Here is a 20589-nt window from a genome sequence, read left to right as displayed (position 1 = left end):
GTTGCTGTGAACTCACTCGAAATCTGTTCTTTTTTGCCTTCTTTTTCTACAGTGCTGTGGATGATCTTCTATGCACGCAACTGTGTTTAGTACCTGCTCCTTCGCCAACGAATGAAGTTTACTACGTTTCACAGGAGACGAGATTTGTGGCTTCCTGTCAGACAGAGATGGTGAATTACATGCCGCGACATCTGTTTCAATATCACCTTCACTTGTTAAGCGGGTATCGTCATCACTGTATTCCTCAAGCACACTGTCAGCATAGTCTAGCGTATACTACACCAAACATTCCACTAACTCATCTTGCAAAAACGCTAATATTTCATCCGTCACTTCTCCTCTCATATTAAGAAATTCCATGGGTTCCTGTCTGACGAAATGTCAACTTCGGCAGTTGTTTTGTTTGTTTATCGTTGTCATTGTTCTGCTTTGTACCAATATCACAAGCGCTGTAGCACTGTTGTAAGTTACTCATCGAACAAGCAGCTCTAATAAGCTCCATAGCTTCATGCTGAGTTCATCATTGGATACCTCCCGTCCCGCCCCTTTTGCCATTAACAACCAATATTGTGGTTGTGACTATGTAGACTTTCGCGGCCCGCTAGTATATCAAGTTTGCGTCGAGTTTCCATCCGAATCAAACTGTCATCTGAGCACAATATTTCAGCGGTCCACCTGGCCGCCATCATCAGGTGAGAAAAGCTACGGTGCTCTCGTCGATAATTGATTCCACTCGCAAATGCCCGCACCTTTACGTGCATCGGAAGTACAACAGCGCATGCGCTAGATACAATGCGCTCGCGCTCTATCATTCCTGCTTTCCCCTGGTGCCAAAAGAGTTGCAGTGCCTCCGGTGGTGAACGATATATCGGTACAAATGATTATTCATAGCCGGCCGATTCAGATGCCGTTGTTTCTTCATGTCTGATAAAACAGGATTCCGCGTTTTACTTAGCGGGTATCCATTATCGCGATTAATGATATTATCTGCTAGTCTGATTTCAACAGATTCCTTTACAACACAATCCCAATACCGAGAAGTATTTGCAACTACTTTCGTCTCATTGTAAAGCTTGCGGTGTCCCTCTAAAAGGCAGTGCAGTCATTAGCGCGTGGAATCAGTTGTCGGCGAGAGCAGCTAGCTTTTCTCAACTGATGATGGCGGCCAGTAGACAGTTGGATCCGACTGGCAACCCGACAGTAATTTGATAATCTTGTGGTTGCATGACAGACTATGTGGGGCGTCGAATGCCATAAACATATTTGACATTTTGCGACCTCTCACTTACGGGATTCCTTGTGAGCATCACATTGCGTCAAAATGTCTAAAAGATCGTTGTTACGATTTGCCTCATAAGATGGAAGGAGTGGGAACTTTCTTGTAATAGGTTACTACAGTGAAGCGTGTAACGATCTGATGTCATCTATTGCATCGGAAAATGAGATACTTACGCCTGTTCTCCCCTGCTGGATGGCAGGCTGCGCACAGGAGCCTCTCGCCAGTAGCGCTCGTGTCTTTTGTTGTTGCTGCGGCCTGTGGGACTCTGAGAGCTGGCAGCCGGGACGAGACCAGCCAGAGTCCTTCCTCTGCGTTCATGTTGTTAGGCTGTTTTAGTGATTCGATGGCTTCTCTGATCTTGAATTTTACCAAAACTGGCTGCTTGGCAAGTTTGCTGATTTAATTAAATTTCATTTTCTTGCTGTTGTTCGGCCAGTGCAGATTTGCTGCGTTGTCCTTGGCGAATGTACCGCTTGTGTTTCCGTATACATGTTGCTATTGGCCTGCCGGTCTCATCGATATATACTTCTCCCCACTAACGTTCCACGCTGTACACACCTCCAGTGTGTAAAGCATCTATCTTTTCTTTGGGTGAGCCTGGCACATCCTCTATATTGCGGCTGCTGTAGACCACAGGCCGGACACCATTCTGGCGAAACTGTTTACCAATCTCGTCAGTGACATTTTTCAAGTAATGTAAGCGCATTGCTAGTCGCAGTTTGTCGATTTCTGGCCAGTCTTGTTTTCTTTTGTTCATTGCCATGGCTGTGTAGATCGATTTATGGTTGCAACTGTTAGCCAAGAACGCTGTATGCAGCCATTTGAGTTCATGTGTTATGTTTTGAGCGTTACAGACGCTGCGTACAGCCAAAGAGTGGATAACTCAGTTCTTCTGTGCTAGTGGTGATTGGCTGGATTGGGCGTGCATATACTCGTGCCTGTCCATATGTGTAGGCTTCTAATATACACTGTGCGCTAGTACGCCCTCCTCTGCCCTATATGCATCCACGTCTACGAATGAAAGTGCGTCATTCATTTCAAGCGTGAATTGTACCTACCCGTGCATTTCATTAAAATATTCGTGAAATCTGTGTACGTCCACTGCACCATTAGGCCATATAGCCAATGTATCATCTTAGTATCTGAAGCAGCGTTGTGGGCGTAAAGGATCAGAAGAAAGTGCCGTTGCTCCGAAGTCACGAATACGATGGCTGCTAATTTCCCCATTGCTACTTCCTTGCCATTTTAAGTATGTAGAAGACATATCTCAACGAGGTTCCGTATGTCTGGCTTGATATGCGCTTGAAGGACGTGAACATTTTTGTCCACTGGCACGTTTGTGAATAGCGACTTTATGTCAAAGCTGGCCATGATGTCCATGGATAAAATTGTTTCTCCCGTTATGCATTCTATTAGGAGTGTTGATTTCTTCACATGAGGGACCGTTTTGCCAACAGAGGTCTTAATTTGTGTAATAGATACTTTGTCAAATTGTTTGTAGGAAAGCTGATCCAGTTCATAATTGGCCTTAATGGATAATTTTGTTTGTATATTTTTGGCACTTCATAAATTCTAGAATAGGAATGAGTCCCTCAGTTCTGTCAGCGCCAGTTATTGAGTCCTCGATAGACGTCTGCGTCTTTCGAATAATCTTGATCGTGACCAAAATGTTGGTTTCTACACTATAGTTTTTTACTGTATAATACAGTACTATACTCAGTAAACTTTTATGCCAACTGACTCTGGCTCCAGAAGCCTATTCGGTTATAATATTTCGTTATTTACTGTCCTTTCCGGTGCTGAAATTTTAATGGCTAGCTGAGTGTTAAGCCGAAATATCTAAAATAATTGCAAAATAACCAGTAGAAGATTGAACAGATAACTAACATACTCAAAAGCCAATATGTGTGTATCATGGCACCTTATCTACAAAGACCTTCATTTAGTAAGTTCCTATGTGTGTGTGCTTACAGTATGAGCTGCGGATTGCGGCAGTGGTGACAGGGAAGTCCCCGGTGGCGTCGTCCCGGGCAGAGCTGTTGGTGACGGTGGTGGATGTCAACGACATGCCACCAGTGTTCCAGCAGCCCGTGTACCGCGCAGAGCTGCAAGAGGAAGAGGACCCCGCAAACCTGCCTAGGAGGATCCTCACGGTCAGTGCCAACGGCTGCCTGCCTGAAATCATTGATGTACAATGTTGGATGGTGACTTACTTATGTTCAGTGGATTTTCTGTAATTTTTTTTTTGAGTAATCAGCATTTCATTTACATCTATACTCCTCAAGCCTTCTTATGGTGTGTATCAATATCTTCCGCCACCCCTCCCTCCATATGCTGTTCCATTCACAAATGGTGCGTCTGAGTAATAATTGTCGGTAATGCTCCATGTGACACCTAACCTCTCCGATTTTCTAATCGTGATCATTTCGTGAGAAAAATGTGAGATTAAGTAACACGTTACCCGACTCGTCTTGAAACATACGCTGCGAAATGTCAACAGTAACTCACAATTTTACACAGCATCTGCCATTGTACCTCCGTAACGGTCTCCCGTCGATTAAACAATACTGTGACGAAGCGCCCCGCTCTTCATTGCATTTTCTCCGTGCGTTCTATTACTCCTACTTTAATGGTCGCAGATCGATGAACAATACACAAAAATGGATAGAAAGAGTGTTTTCAGCCCCTTCTTTCATGGATGAATTACACCCGCTTAAGATTCTTCCAATGAACCCCAACGTGACATCTCCTTTTCCTACAGTGAATTTAATGTGATCATTCCATTTTATGGTGGTTACTATTTCCATAGACATGCCGACAATTGTGTAATATGATGGTTATTTTTTCAACCTCCGATCGGTCGCGAAGTGAACATCCTGTAAATCTTTGTACGCATGTGTTGTGCTGTTTCTAATAAGTCCGTCTACTGCATCAGGTCGCACTTTTCAGTACTGAGAACATAGTGAGAACGTAAAGATGCCTACAACATAGGGCCTCCCACCAAATATGAAGTGCTGCTGAGAGATTTTTGCCTGATTTCATGCAGCCCACATCACGAACTGTCGTCTGTTTCCTTCATGACAGTTCTCGGTCGCATACTACGGTAATGAAGACGCTCCTGCAGCGTTTTCGATGGGAAATGATCACCTAAGTACAGCCCGGACTTGACACCGTTTCATTTTCAAATCGTCGCTCACATGAACAGATGGCTATGAGGACAGTATTTTGGCACAGACAACGAGCCGTAGACCAGCTCAGGGAATTGGTGGAAGTCACTGGGCGGACGGCTGCCTTCTATGAGTAATGTATTGGAATATGAAGATGGTATCTATTCCTTCTGACATGTCCGAAAGAACATATGTCATCTTCATATAGTTAAGGCTAACCGGCCATTGACATTCTTCTTGTGTGCGGATGCACACGTATTGCCCGAACTCTTACAGGACTCGGTCAGATTGTCTGCCGCGAGTAGAGTGTAATGGGTAGGGGCACTACGAATGTAGAGTGTGGACATTAAGTTGGGAATGTGCGTCTCAGGGGGAGCGTACAAGGGATAAATCCCTTCTGTCGCAATACCCTCTGTGTCCTCGGTGGCTCAGATAGCTAGAGCGTCTGCCATGTAAGCACGAGATCCCGGGTTCGAGTCCTGGTCGGGGCACACATTTTCAAGTGTCCCCGTTGGTGTATATCAACGCCTGTCGACAGCGTAGGGTCTTGATTTAATTATCGTTTCAAGGTATTGGAAGGTTGGTACAACGCAACGACAAATGTCTAAGTCGGAGCGGTGACTATGTGGAAAAGTAACTGGAAGATGTAACTGAACGCTGCTAAAAAAAGAAAAGATAAAATAAAATAAAAAATCAATTTCACGACCGGTCAAAGGTTGAAAAAAAATAGTCCTAGTAGAACAGTAGACTTCTTTTATTTAGGCCCAATATTCACTTTCACGGTCATCTGACAGCCCTGCAGAAATTCTTCACCTTCTGTAGGTTTTCCTGTATTTTACTATAGTTTTCTCGCCTTTCAGTCTTCCTACAGACAATATCATCATCTGTAAGTAGCTTTAAGGAGTCTCCAACATTATACACGTGATTATTAATATAAACCAGCGGAAAAATGCTCCTGTAGGAGCACAAAAAATGCGAATACGTTCATGTTTAAAAGCCTCTCACTGAGGTATCAACTGCCATTCTGACTTCCTTGGCACCTTCACAAATTTTCCCAAAAATTTTGCCATACGAACATATTCCCGCTCTTTTTGACATGCAGCTCACCTCTCACTGCCACAAGCTCCCCTAACTGTAAGTCGCTCACACCCACTAGTCCGTCGTTGTTAGTCGCTCATACCCATTCATTCGCAATTGCCGATTCTCACTCACTCACTCATTTATACCATATCATTGTCATCATCTCTTTGTGTCTGTCTGTCACTGTCTCCTCACTGTCTCCTGTGTCACAGCCATAGTCTCCTTCGTTCTGTCCTACTACTACTGCCTCCTCTCTCTGTCACAGTCTTCCTATTGCTCAGTCGCACTGCTGCTAGCTCATTCATTACTTCCCACTGTTCCTGTCTCTTCTCATTGTCACTGTCTCTCTCTTCTTCGTTGCCTCTGTCATAGACCCTGCCTGTTATTATCGATGGCCGTCATCCATTTCCAGTTTTTCGTCTCTTTATTCCTTTCCCACTGGCACTGTGTCCTTCACTCTTTTCCTATCATTGTTCTGCCAGTGTCACTGCCACTACGTCCCTCCCTTTCTTTCATACTGCCATTGCCTGTTTCATTTTTTCTATACCACAACCACTAACTTCCAGTATTTATTACTTTTCCTTATCTTTCCCACTGACACTTTATCCTTCTCTAGCAGCACAAAAAAAGGGCGAATATGTTCGTAAACGAAAACTTATGCGAAATATTTTTAAAATGGTGAGGCAGATGGTAACCCCTCTTTCCAGCCAGAGTCTTTTAAACAGGAACATATTCGCCTTTTTTGTGTCCAGATAGGAGCATTTTTCTGCTGGTCCCCTTCTTTTCCCTGACACAGCTGATCACGTCACTCATATGAAAAGAACTTTATGAATCAGCAGAATTTTAACAGTTTACTTATATGAAATTGAAATAACCCAAAACCAATTTTAACCACAGACCGTATTTTACGTGCACAAGAATGTTGTGCGCCCTTGAGTCCTACAACACGGATTTCCCAGAACCCTTCTGATGACAACGAAGGTACTTCACAGCATATCTCTTCGTCATCAGGTTGCCTTCCATTACAAAAGTTGGTGCGCTCAGCGACTGTGATATTCTTTATAAATTATGGAACGCAGCAATCAGTCGTCCTGTTTTTTTGTAGGTTTTATTTGGCAAATCCAGATTTCGGCTAGTGCCTAGCCATTATCAATGCACTATTTTCTAGTCTCGATACATGTTAGATCCGTTGTTGTTCGAGTGTCAGTCAGTTCAAAGAACTGTGAGTGACGCCCGAACAACAGGAAACTGACCTGTATCGAGACTAGAAAATAGTGCATTGATAATGGCTAGGCACTTGCCGAATCTGGATTTGCCAAATAAAACCTACAAAAAGAGGGGACTGATTACTGCACTCTATAATTCATAAAGTATATCCCTTCGTGTTACGTCAATTGATAATATACGTCTTTGCCTAACATCGGATTCCACGTGGGTATTTTACGTGCACGCGTAGGATAACTTCGAACACCTGTAACCAGGAAACGGATAAAGATAACAGGAAAATTTTCCAAGGCTGTTCGAGAAAGGAATCTTAGACTATATCATGGAAATTATACTTATTTGCTATGCATAACCGTCTTGGAATCAGGGGATCAATTTTGGTATCCAAATATCACGTTTATAAGGTGTTTCTCAATAATGGGTAAAGGCTTTGGAAAACAAAAATATCGTACTTCTAGATAAATTCCTAGAGAAGGTTCCGTTAAAATTTGAGCAATTTTCTGTGATTAATTACTATTTATATTCCTCCTCATACCGGATTTTAAATGCATATTTTACGTGTGGCATCTATAAACCTCTGATCCTGGAAACAGCTAAAGATAAAAAGAAAATTTTCAAGATCGGGATTGGGATCTTAGGAATATATCGTAATAATTTCAGCCTTATGTTGTGCATAGTCTCTTGGAATCCGTGGCTCGGCTTTAGTACGAAAAAATGGTATAAGACTTTTGTTTAGTTTTCTGAGGAACTGCACATGAAGAAATGGTGCCTACATAAGCTTTTTAAGGCCCACGGTGGACCACGTCAAATGCAAAAAAAAAAAAAAAAATCAACCGATTTTCTCCATTTGCATAAGCAGAAAGAAGAGTCTAATATTCATAATTTGACCCTGTACCGTAGGATAATGACACTAAGACGATCCTTCTGTTTGGTATACAAATGGCTCCTAGCCCAGATACTATCCAAAACCTCGACCAAACCTTGTTATCACCATTAGAATTTGAGGTATGAGCACCGGATGAATCTTGTTCTTATGATCGGCGTTTTGGGTCACATTAAGTAGCGCATGCCGTCGCATTCTAACCGATTGTACACGGTAGCTTCCCGTCAAGCATTCTTGGGGTACTCTAGAAATTATCTGTACATTTCACGATTTTGCTCCGTTAAGAACAGTGTGATAATTTTTATTTACAAGAATGTCCTTTATACAATCACAAATCCGGCCCGCTACTCGATGTGCTCGTACTGTGTTCACTAAGTGACAGCGCGACACTGTATAGAATGCCTTGCAGATCACGCCATCAATCTGTGCGCCTTTGTTTACGGCGTTCTGGATTTTAAAGGTGAACTGAGTTTCGCAAGAACTCCATTTGTGGGATCCATGCCGATTATTGAAGAGGTGATCTTCGCTCTCAAGAAACGTCGTAATATGTAAGCATCAGACATATTCCATAATTATACTACAGATGTCGTCAGCGATACAAGCCGGTAACTGCGCGCGTCTGTCTGTTGACCCTTCTTGAAAATGAGATTTACCATTCCTTTTAGCAATCGTTTGATACCTTTCGACTTGTTTGTTGCATTCCTCCATATTTCCTTACCTTAAAGGTCGATCCAAAAACTGTTCCGTTTGATGATGATGCAAGCATAAGAGGAATACCCATAAAGTTTCAGTTATCACTTCGAACAAATCAGAGCCAGGACCAGTATAGAAACAGGGATTAGTGATCATCAAATCATAACAGTGACGATGGTCCATCAAGAATGCTAGAAGAGTATTTTTGCTGAAAAGTGCATATAAAATCTTTACATGTTTCACCCTCTACAGCGCCCTCTAGTACCATGCAAATTATTTCCTGATGTCTTAACAGACGTCCTATTATTCTGCCCCTTCTCGTTATCAGTACTTTCCTTACATTCCTTTCCTCGACGACTCTGTGAAGAACCTCCTCATTCCTTACTTGATCAGACTACCTAATTTTCAATATTCTTACTTAGTGGCACATCTCAAACGCTTCTATTCTCTTTTGTACCGGTTTTCCCCGCAGTCTCTTTTGTTCTGGTTTTCCCGCAGTCCATGTCTTACTATCAAGCAATTCTGTTCTCCAAACATACATTCAAGAAAATTTCTTCCTCAAATTAAGGCCTGTGTATGGTACTAGTAGACTTCTCTTGGCCAGGAACTCCCTTTTACTACTGCTAGGCTACTTTTTATGTCCTCCTTGCTTCGTCCATCAAAGGTGATTTTGCTACCGAGGGAGCAGAATTACATCATGAGTTCCAATTCTAGTGCTAAGATTCTCGCTAATCTCATTTCTGCCACTTCACATTTCTTTCGTCGATTTACTCTCAATCTGTATCCTATACTGATTAGACTATTTATTTCACTCAATAAATCTTGCATTCTTCTTCACTTTCACGGAGAATAATAATGTCACCAGGGAATCTTATAATTTACGTACTTTAGCCTTCAAAAAAATTTTCAAACACACTCTTGACCTTTTCTTTTGTTTCCTTCATTGCTTCTAGGATGTGTAGACTGAAAAGTAGGGACGAAAGTCGACATCCTCGTCTTACACCCTTTTAATCGATGTACTTCGTTGTCAATCTTATCGTTCTCTCTTGATTATTGTATACATTATTACCTGTCTTTTCCTACAGCTTACTTATTGTTTTCTAAGAGTTTCGAACCTCTTGCACTATTTTGTATTGTAGAACGCTTTTTGCAGGTCGACAAACCCTATGAACTGGTCTTCACTTTCCTTTACTCCTGCTTCCATTGCCTGCCGGCCGCGGTGGTCTAGCGGTTCTATGCGCTTAGTCCGGAGCCGCGCGACTGCTACGGTCGCAGGTTCGAATCCTGCCTCGGGCATGGATGTGTGTGATGTCCTTAGGTTAGTTAGGTTTAAGTATTTCTAAGTTCTAAGGGACTGATGACCATATATGTTAAGTCCCATAGTGTTCAGAGCCATTTGAACCATTTTTTGCTTCCATTGCCAACCGCAATGTCAGAATTTTCTCTCAGGTGCTTTTACCTTTCCTAAAGCGAAACTGATTGTTGTCTCACAGATCCTCTGTGTATTATTCGTGTCAGGAACTTGGATGAATGAGCTGTTAAGCTGATTGTGCGATAATTCTCGCACTTGTCGGCTCTTCCTATCTGTGGAATTCTGTGGATGATGTGTGGATGATGCAAGCGTCGAGTTGTCATCATCCTTCACAAACTTCCAGCCTCCTTAGAACGTTGGTGCACCTGGCTCATGGTGTTTCTGATGGAGACTGCCCTACAAAGTAGCTGGAACTTTCAGAGTTAATGGTTACTCTCCACATCAGATTTGAACAGCGCCAAGAAGGAAGAAACGTGACCACCCACAACATCAAGAAGATTAGGAGCTATTCAAGTACAGGGCGTTCCTTACATACACCAGCAACCTTTCATCTAAAACAGGTAGGATCATAAGGAAACATCAAGTTAAAGTAATCTTCCGGCCACCGGCGAAGATTAGTGCTCTTCTCGGTTCAGTAAAGGACGATTGGGTCTGCGGAAGGCCGGGAACTATAAAATTCCTTGCCAGTGTAGCATAGCTTACATCGGTCAGACAACACGCACAGTACCCGACAGATGCGTTGAACACAAACGCCACACTCGCCTTTCGCAGCCCAGTAAGACGGTCGTAGATGAGCACTGTATTACCACAGGGCACGCTAAGGATTTTTCTGCCACAAGAATCTTGGCCCCAGCGAAAACTTCTTGGGATTCCATAATAAAGAATTTGTGGAGATACGCCTAGCGCAAAAACTTATAAATCGTGATGGCGGTTTTCAACTGTACAAGGCCTGGGCCCCGGTGATCTCTCTAATTTACTCTGAGAGAAGACAGTTCATTCATAAAGACACGTCTGGCGACATCTGACGTCTGTTTTCAGCGACGCTGGCGCGTTTTCCGACAAAGGGCGGACCTGTAGTTTTCACCTTTATGCATGCGCCTGCGCTCCACAGATAGAACATTAGTTCCAGAGGGCGCGGATTTCGATAGAGGACGCTCCTGTGACGGAGGCCAATGCGCATGCGTTTTCGCGCCAATTTTTTGCTATAAAGTTGACTTCGGGAAACTGCAGTCTCCAATGAAGGACACTCACTTGAAGATGGCTAGACGATTGCCAGCCGAAATATCGTGGCAAGAAGTCAACGTCATCCGGCTGCAATCCCGAAATCTAGTCGAATAAAGGGAATGTGTTCATATGTGTTTAAAACACACATATGAAGTGGAAATTGAACCCATACCTCATACCTAAGAAACAAGAATCAATGCACCAGAACACTAAAGCAAACACTTGATACATTCATGCTTGTGTCGTAACAACTGATGCACTTAGCTTACAAATTAGACACGGTGAGAAAATTCAATTCTCTGTTAACTGGTTATTTATCAGTCTCATGTAAACGGTATGGAAAGATTCTTCTAGGCATCATAGCATCGATTGGAAGCCTTTTTGAAATTTCAAAAAAAGTCTTTGATCGAGAATATGAAGTTACCAAATACTTAGATTACTACTGCCGCTGTCGCTATTAACTTCTTCATTCTGCAGCTGCTATATGCATGCTTGAAAGAAATATTTAATGTTTCTTGGTCACCTATAGAAACGGTGACACAGAAATATTTATTTCGCAACAAATGGTTGCGGCGTTCTGTGACAACTGGACCGTGCTTTTTCTAGTCATTAGAACTTAGAAATAATGGAGAACAGCCGACCACTAGTGTGGCCGAGCGGTTCTAGGCGCGAAGTCCGGAGCCGCGCGAATGCTACGGTCGAAGTTTCGAATCCTGCCTCGGGCATGGATGTGTGTGATGTCCTTAGGTTAGTTAGGTTTAAGTAGTTCTAAGTTCTAGGGGACGGATGACCTCAGATGTTAAGTCCCAAAGTGCTCAGAGCCATTTAAACCATTTCTCTTGTCTTATACTTGCACGATATGTATGTTGGTGGCAGTAGCATCAGACAGCGTTTTGTTGTAAATACCGGTTCACAAAAACTCCCTCAGTAATGATTGTAGAAAAAGAACTTCTTCCTTCCAAGAATTCCCATTTGGATTCACGCACTATTTCCGTAGTACACATACTAGTATCAAATCTGGAATTGTCCTAGAATTGTCCCAGTAAACGAAACTCGACCATTCGCATCCCATATAACGCACGACAAGCGACAACAACCCTACAACAAGCAACATCTGTCGCTGTACTTTAGTTCAATTTTGTAAGGATTGTAAACATCTCGTTCCACCTCACATCGTCGAAATCTTTCTTTAAGTGCAGGAAGGATAGTGAGGGATGCATTTATCAAAGGTGCGCCATGCATTACTAAGTGTAATAACACTATTACTCTTTCGTTCTATTTTCTATCCTAAAAACAAACTAATTTTCGTCCAGTACGTATTTAAATTTTCTTTCCTTTCAGCTGTATATAATTCTGAGTAGGATTTTACTAGGGCGACTAATCAGATTAACCGTCTGATAGCTTTCGTGTTTATCCGCTCGTACCCTCTTTGGTAATTACAGTTCGTGCAAGTCGACCCTAGAACCTCGTCTTTTTCAAAGAACTCCCTTTCCCGTTCACCTGCCTAAGTGGTCTTCACGGCCCTAGCTGTATGTACCGTATTCTACGGTCCAAAGTCTACGCAGGCTGTCCTGCATAGCTTGCTGAACTGCCAACGCTCCGAATAACACGGTTTTCGTTAAGAAAACCTCCACCACTACCTTTCTCCTGTCGCGTTCCTCCTTAAAGCTATGCAGGAGCGCCCGTTTGCTGTTTGTAAAGTAAGAGTGAGATAATGGCAGGTTGAGGCTTTCTGTACACCGATGAGGGGATTCGGATGTTCCGTTGGTAATACACTATCTGTTCAAAAGTATCCAGACACCTATTTGAGGATATTTTTATACCATACGTCCACCCATCCCCATTATGACGGGCTGAACTGCATTGCAGACACTTTCAATGAAGTGTCTGGATGTCTGGGGGGGGGGGGGGGGGGGGGAATGGCTGTCCATTCTTCCTGAAGAACCGAAAGTGATGGATGTGTTCAATTTTCCTTTCTCTTACCTGTGTGGTATACTAGTCTTGCGGATCTCCTTTAATGTTTGGATAAGGACTCGTACTCGATTTTTAAATGTTTTGACTCATCTGTGCCGCCTATTAGGCATCTAAAACTAAAACTCCCCTGGAAATATTAATTTACCAGCATAAAAATCATTACTAGGCCCCTAGAATACGCATCTGTCAACAATGTTCCTCCACTCCGAGCGTCGCTCGGCTTCAGAGAATGCTAAATAGCCATACTAAGAATAAACAAATGTCTCAATTCCAAGCAGCAGTTAAAAAAGCTAAACACTGCCTCAATTACTGGAAACAAAATCAGAATATTTTCAACTCAGTTGACCCTATAAAGGGAACGATGAACTGCTGAGAACATATTACAGGCACTACCCCGCGTATAATCAAACTTTCTGTCTTTTAAAGCGTGAATCTGTTGATTCTTGTAGCCCTAGACCGGCGCGCCTGTCGGAGTGGGCGTGCGGTTCTAGGCGCTACAGTCTGGAGCCGAGCGACCGCTACGGTCGCAGGTTCGAATCCTGCCTCGAGCATGGATGTGTGTGATGTCCTTACGTTAGTTAGGTTTAATTAGTTCTAAGTTCTAGGCGACTGATGACCTCAGAAGTTAAGTCACATAGTGCTCAGAGCCAAGACCGAGGCAACTTTATCATACTCCAGTCCAAAATCGATACAAAGCGAGGACTGACAGAAAATGCTCTGTTAATTTTTCTTGTTTCTGCACGGGACCAGCATGTTGTAGAATCAGTGCGACTTGACCTACCGTTCCTTCCCCCCATTGCATAGGCATCAGTTTACTGGTTATTGCCTTCTCAGGAAATGGAAGCTGGCTGACAATATGGAATTGCTTTGTTGGTGACATGTAACACATATTTTTCACGAAAAGAAAACAGATATTATGACATATTTGGCCGGGAGACTCCATCTGGAGAGATCGGCCGACCGGTATGACCAAGCCACAGAAGAACGCAAAACAGGAGCGCTGATAAAGCATATGCACCATTAGCTGCTTTGCAGCACGTTCAGATTTCTTCGAATGGTTTTTAATGGTCGCAAGTCGTTCCAACCTGTACACGAGAGCAGAAACGGTGGTAGCGCTGCTGTGCGATTACGTTCGATGGTGATGCAGCCTCACACTGTGCTCAGAGAAGGGTTAAACGCCCGAGAGTGAGGGAAGTGTTGAAGGTAGTAATGAATGTTTTCCGGTTGCTCATTGCGCTGCATACTGTCGTTTTCTTTCGCCGTGATTCTGAGCGGTGGTGTCCCTGGAATGTTTCCCTCGGGCGCTCATAAGAAAACAACGCAATTTGAGAGCTTGGCGCCGCGTTTCGGACCTCCATCGCAGAGGTGTTAAAAGAAGTGGTGAAATGTGGATAAAAGGGCTTTTGACTGCCTTCCGATCACGTGACACCTTCACAATGGCATGAGCAGAATTGTGGTGAAATTTGGCGCCAATGTGACATCGTTAACCCACCTTAGGGGTCACATGACCTTCTGAGCTGTGGCCCTTTTTATAGTATTTTGTCGACACCTTCCCGTTTAATGCGTGGTCAAACCCGAAGGTGACTTCGCAGGGCGCTACGTTTTTGCACCATTACAGTGGAATGTTGTACGCACCTTTGAGGCAAATTTCAAACTTACTCGTCGCAATTGGTGTGAATTATGAGGTTTCGAAAAACGAATTCCTTTTTGCAGCGTATTTTCAAATTCAAATCTGTGTGAATTCCTAAAGGACCAAACTGCTGCGGTCATCGGTCCCTAGACATACACACTACTTTAACTAACTTATTCTAAGAACAACACACAGGCCCATGCCCGAGGGACGATTCGAACCTCCGGCGGAAGGGGCCGCGCAATCCGTGACAATACGCCCTAAACTGCTCGGCCACTCCGCGTGGCAGTGTATTTTCCGGAAATCTGATGGGTACGCTGTAATTAAAATTTCTCGAAGTCGGACCTCTTTCTAAGCGCTCTTCATAGACATGAGTGTACGAGTATGTACCCTCGTCCACATTCCGAAATCAGTACACGGTGTCCTGGGTAGCTTGCTGGACTGCCAACGCTAGGAACTAACACTGTTTTGGCTAAATACTCCTCCAGCCAGCCTTTCTCCCAGTGCGTTCGTCTAGAAGAATATGAAGAGCGCCCCTGCGGTGTCTTTAAATTTGGAGAGAAGTGCTGTCAGGTTGAGAGTATATCCGCTCGTAAGTAGATTCGGATGTTCAGTTCCCATATTTATGCCCGCTTTAGGAAAGGTAAAGGTACCAGACAGAGAGCCCTCACGCTGCGCTTGATAATGGAAGCAAGACCGAAGAAAAACTGAAACAAGTTCGTAGGGACATGTTGACCTGAAAAAAGCAGCAGTAAAATGCAGCAAGATGTTCAAAATTCTGAGAAAAATAGGAGTACACTGCAGGGTAACACGGTTGGTATATAAGAGGGAACAATAAGATGCAAGACCAAGAACGAAATGGGATAAAATAGGAATGCAATCTTTCGCCCCTACTGTTCAATCTATACATACACGAAGCAATGCTGGAATTGAGAGAAAAGTTCAAGAGTGGAATTAAAATTCAGCGTGAGAGTATGATAAGATTCGCTGTGGTATTGCTATCCTCAGCGACGGTATGAATAATTACAGAATCTATTGAATGCATTGAATATTTTAATCAGTACCGAATATGAATAGAGAGCAAACTGTTATAAACTTAACTTCAAAATTGGTGATCACGATATAGGTGAAGTTAAGGAAGTTCGCTACCTTGGAAGCAAAGTAATCCATTACGGACGAGGAAGAAGTCTTGTAGTACGAAACATATGCCTTATTTTGATGAAAAAATATACATTTGGATGACAGCATTATACGGTAGTGAATAGTGTACTGTGAGAAAGCCGGAACAGAAGTGAACGGAACGTTTCGGGATGTGGTGCTGTTGCAGAAGAATGTTGAAAATTCGGTGGACTGATAATATAAGGAATGAGGAGGTTGTCCGCACAATCGACGAGGAAAGAAACGTATGGTAAACACTGACAAGAAGAACGTACATGATGCTAGGACATGTGCTGAAACTTCAGGGAATAACTTACATGCTACCGTGCTACTAAAGGGAGTGTAAAGAGTAAATATCGCAGAGGAAGACAGAGATTGGAATACATCTAACAAATAATGGGAGGCATAAGTTGCAAGTGCTACTCTGAGATGAAGATATTGGGACAGGAGAGGAACACGTGGCCGGCCGCATCAAACGAGTCGGAAGAGCTACAATTCAAAATTTTAAAAAATTACACGCATAAGACAATAGCCCGACTCTCATTCTACCATACAGTTTTACCCTGTCAAGAAATCACATCCTGCAGTTTATGTCTTTTTAGCAGAGTGATTTTCTTGTATAAATTCGGCGGTACTAGGGAATGGTATCCTTGTCAGTCTTCTGCTTTCATATGTCACAAACTCCGTCAATAGCGGTCGTACTTGGGAAGAAATAAGAGACAGAAAAAAATAAAGTTTGACGAAATGAAATAGTCTGCAACTAATAAAGTCACACATTTCCTAACATTTGCAGTTGTTGTTTTATCTCAAAACTTCGGTTTCCTTCAGAAGTCTTCAGGAGATAGAAAGCGTTGGAAAGTTTCTTTGAGTAAATGAGGAATTTAGGGATACAATACGATCCCCGACGTATTATTCTCATAGGAACCGCTGATACAAGATTAGTCTAATTACAACCTGCACAGGTGCATCTAACAAGTAAACAGTGATTTTTCCGACGCTCTATACGCGAATGTAGCAGGTAGAAAGCCTAATACGTGGTAAAATTGAATTCACTCTGTGCCAGACACTTCACAGTAACTTACGGATATAGATACAGATACAGAAAAGCAGCTCACTTTTCCTCGGAATTCTTTGGGGGTGCACCGTCATTATTATTACTAGTCGCGGAAAGGGCTGATCATTGGTGAATTGGCTGCATTTTTCCTGAGAAACGCCCTGCCATGAAACGTTTCACTATTTGCAAGTATATTTTATTTACATATACATAGTTCTTTTGCTGATATTGTGCATACAAATATGCAGTGTGAACCTGAACTCTACTGACAAAGTTTCGGAGTCATTTAGGAACATTTTCTGTGTATTTTGGTGTAAAAGACCAGTGATCTGAGCTCATCATAAAGTATTATGTATTAGCTCGGCAACTGAGCTTCCTCGGTTTTGCAATAGATGGCAGTAGCGTCAAATCATGGTGCAGCTGGCAGGTCGTAAGTGCCTTACAATAAGTATTTGCATTTGTAAACATAGCGTCATCAAAATATTATTCGACTTGTGATTGCATCATAAAGTTATTCTCCATTGATTACGTCAACTCAAGAGCCCAATTCTCGTCATTAGCGGGAAGTTTTAATTTTCTGCTTTAACTTGAAGAAAACTGTGACGGAAACTATTACAGGAGATCGTTATCGAAATCAACTGGGGAGTTTGAGCTGAGTACTGAAACACAAACGGCCGCAATATAGTGACAGACATGAAATGGTGATTTTGCAGCATGACAGTGCTTGACCTCATGTCGCAACATCAGTCAAAACATAGTTGGAAACGTTGAAATGGGAAGTCGTAACGCACCCACCGTATACTCCAGACATTGCTTCCTATGACTACCACTTTTCCCGATCAATGTCACACAGCCCGGCTGGCCAGCGCTTTTGGTCACATGAAGAAGTGTAAGACTGGATCGATTCATGGATGTCCTCTAAAGACGCCCGGTTCTTCCGCCACGGGATTCGTATGCTGCCAGAAAAATGGGACATATTAGTAGCCAGTGACGGCCAGTACTTTCAATCGTAAAGTTTTTGTAAATTTTTGACAACAAAGACTCGAGTTAGAGAAAAATTGGCGGAAGCAAAGTTGTAGACCTAATAATTATGATTCATTAGCTCGTTACCCCCAATTCATTCACAACAGTAAAAATAATGTGCAATATGCAATCACCTAAAATTACAATAAAAACACACAACCATCCTCATACAGATAGAAAAGTGGTGTAATGTGGTTGTCGTCGTAGTGAGGGTAAGAAATCTAATTAAATACAATAACTCTCTAAGTAACCACCAGAGACCACAGGTCTATTGTACCAAACCGTCCCCGAACAAGGACTGAAATTTTATCGATTAGTTATGGTTCACCCTACAGTCATTTCATTGTACGGACGCTCTTTAATAGAAACTGAGGCTCAATCTTCTATCTGGTATCCCAGGTTCACGTTTAGCGGGCGTCCCTAAGACACTTCACAAAAACTTCCGTTCCTTCGTGCAATCCTTTCCACCTGACTGATGCTCGTCTAATTAGGCTTTACTGACTGTCCTTTAATTTTTGCTTTCCGTAATTTGTTTTCCCTTTTAAAGATTGCTTAATTTTACTACAATGTTTTTTAACCAGACACACTTCATCGATAAAATACGGAAGTTTGCAAAATATATCCAAGAATAATGCCAATGTCGGCTTCCAAACCAGAACTGTCACAATAAACGCTGCCTCGCTAGAGGCAGTATAGTAGCTGCCCCGCTACTGGGTTCACCCACAAAAGAGTCTGTAGTACGCTAGAATGTCGATCGGATCACTGTTTCTCAGTTTTTGCCCTAACCTAGTCCTCAACGATGTGAGTAATCACCATAAACAACACGTGGTTCGGATTCCACGTTAAACTGGAAGTCCTCTTTCACCAGTTGGATGACTGGGGTGGGTCAGGGCACCAAGTCGTAGAAGTGGTGTCAAATAGAAAGACTTGCACCAGGCCACTAACCCACACAAAATTATTATTATTATTATTATTATTATTATTATTATTATTAACGTAGTAAGGAAGTGATCATGAATCTTGGTTTGTGTTGCTTCACTTCGAGGCCAATCGATTGGGCTATTGGGAAACCTGTACGTTGACAACAACCTACGAGATGACATTTATGAGCGTGAGAACACTGAAACAGTATCAGGCGCCCATACACACAAATATCATAACTACTGAAATACACGAGCCAGATACTTTGTTCGACTCTGAGTGCAATAACCACTCACAGAAAGCAGGTGGCAGCTCCAGCAGTGTAGCGCACAGATGGGGAAGAAAATGCAGTCATTGTTGTAACAAGGAACGAAGCCATTTATTTGTTGTCCAAAAAACATTATCATTGGCTTTGGGACCAAGGGGAGAACCATTTCCGAAATGGCTAAGTTCGTAAACTGTTGACCTGCCACAGTGGTTATAGTATACCGTGAATGCCAAAATGGAGCCATTCAAATCTGGCGCCGAGGAAACTCTGCTGCACCACGGGCCACACAGTGCACCGAAGAGTTTGACGATGGGCCTCCTCAGCCGACGACTCAAGCATGTGTCAATGTTAAAACCATGACATCGGCAACTACACTGAAATGGACATGTGACCATCGACACTTGATGTTGGCGCAGAGGCAGAGCGTTGCATGGTCTGATGAATCCCGATACCTTCTTCATCATGCCGATGGGAGGGTGCGATTCCAAGGGAACAGCTCCTTGACATCTGTGCTGTGGGATCAGATAATCAGGGGTGGCTCCACTTTGCTCGAGGGAGCATTCACATGGGCACCCATGGGTCCAGTGAAGCTCGTGCAAGGCATTATGACGGCCAAGGAGTATTGTTCATCGATTACAGACCAAATGCACCCCTTGTCGATGATTTTGTTTCGCGACAGCAGTGGCATTTTTTCAGCGTGATACCGCTCCATGTCACAAGTCCAGGAGTGTGGTGGAGTGGTTTGAGGAACACAGAGGTGAATTCCAGTTGACGTGCTGCCCTCCCTCCCCCCCCCCCCCCTCTTAATCCCCCAAATGGCGAGATCTGAACCACATCGAAAACATCTGGGATGTGATTGAACGTGGTGTCAGAACTCGTCACCCCACTCCCCCTGAAATGTATGGGAATTATTTGACTTGTGTGTGCAGATGTGATGCAAGCTCTCTCCAGCGACCTACCAAAATTATTTCGAGCACTTAGTACAGGAGCCCACGCGTATAGTAAACGGTTGTGTAAACACACTTGATCTCTTATCAACAAATAATCCTGAGTTAATAACGAGCATCAAAACCGATGCAGGGGTTTGTGAACACAGGGTTCTCGTAACGAGATTGAATATTGTAATCTCCAAAAATAAGAGAAAAATATACCTATTCAAAAAAGCAGATAAAAATTCATTTAATGCTCTCCTGAGAGACACTCTCCACTCATTCCAAATTAATATTATGAGTGTAGACCAGGTGTGGCTTGAATTCAAAAAATAGTATCCGCAGCAATTGAGAGATTTATACCAAATAAATTAACAAGCAACGGAGCTGATCCTCTTTGGTACACAAAACGGGTTAGAACACTGTTGCAGAAACAACGAAAAATGCGTACCAAACTTAAACAGACGCAAAATCCCTAAGTTTGGCGATCTTTTACAGAAACTCGAAATTTATCCAATGCGAGATGCTTATAACATTTTTACAACGAAACTTTGTCTCGAAACCTGGCAGAAAATCAAAAGAGATTCAGGTCGCATGTGAAGTATATTACCAGCGAGAAACAATCAATGTCTTCTCTGCGCGATAGCAATGGAGATACTATCGCAGACAGTGTTGCCAAAGCAGGGTTACTAAACTCAGCCTACCGAAATGCCTTCACAGAAGAAGACGAAGTAAATATTCCAGAATTAGAATCGAGAACAGCTGCCAAC

The 20589-nt window shown here is 42.9% G+C and overlaps 1 pseudogene; it reads left to right on the top strand.

The window, feature by feature from the left end:
* The first annotated feature begins 3234 nt into the window (after positions 1 to 3234).
* Positions 3235 to 20589, top strand: part of LOC126278794 (neural-cadherin-like) — a 232037-nt pseudogene continuing 214682 nt past the window's right edge.

The sequence above is a fragment of the Schistocerca gregaria genome, chromosome 6, assembly GCF_023897955.1.
Source record: "Schistocerca gregaria isolate iqSchGreg1 chromosome 6, iqSchGreg1.2, whole genome shotgun sequence".
Lineage (NCBI taxonomy): Eukaryota > Metazoa > Arthropoda > Insecta > Orthoptera > Acrididae > Schistocerca > Schistocerca gregaria.
Note: the sequence above shows the minus strand (reverse complement) of the source record. Positions and strands in the feature narration are given on the sequence as shown.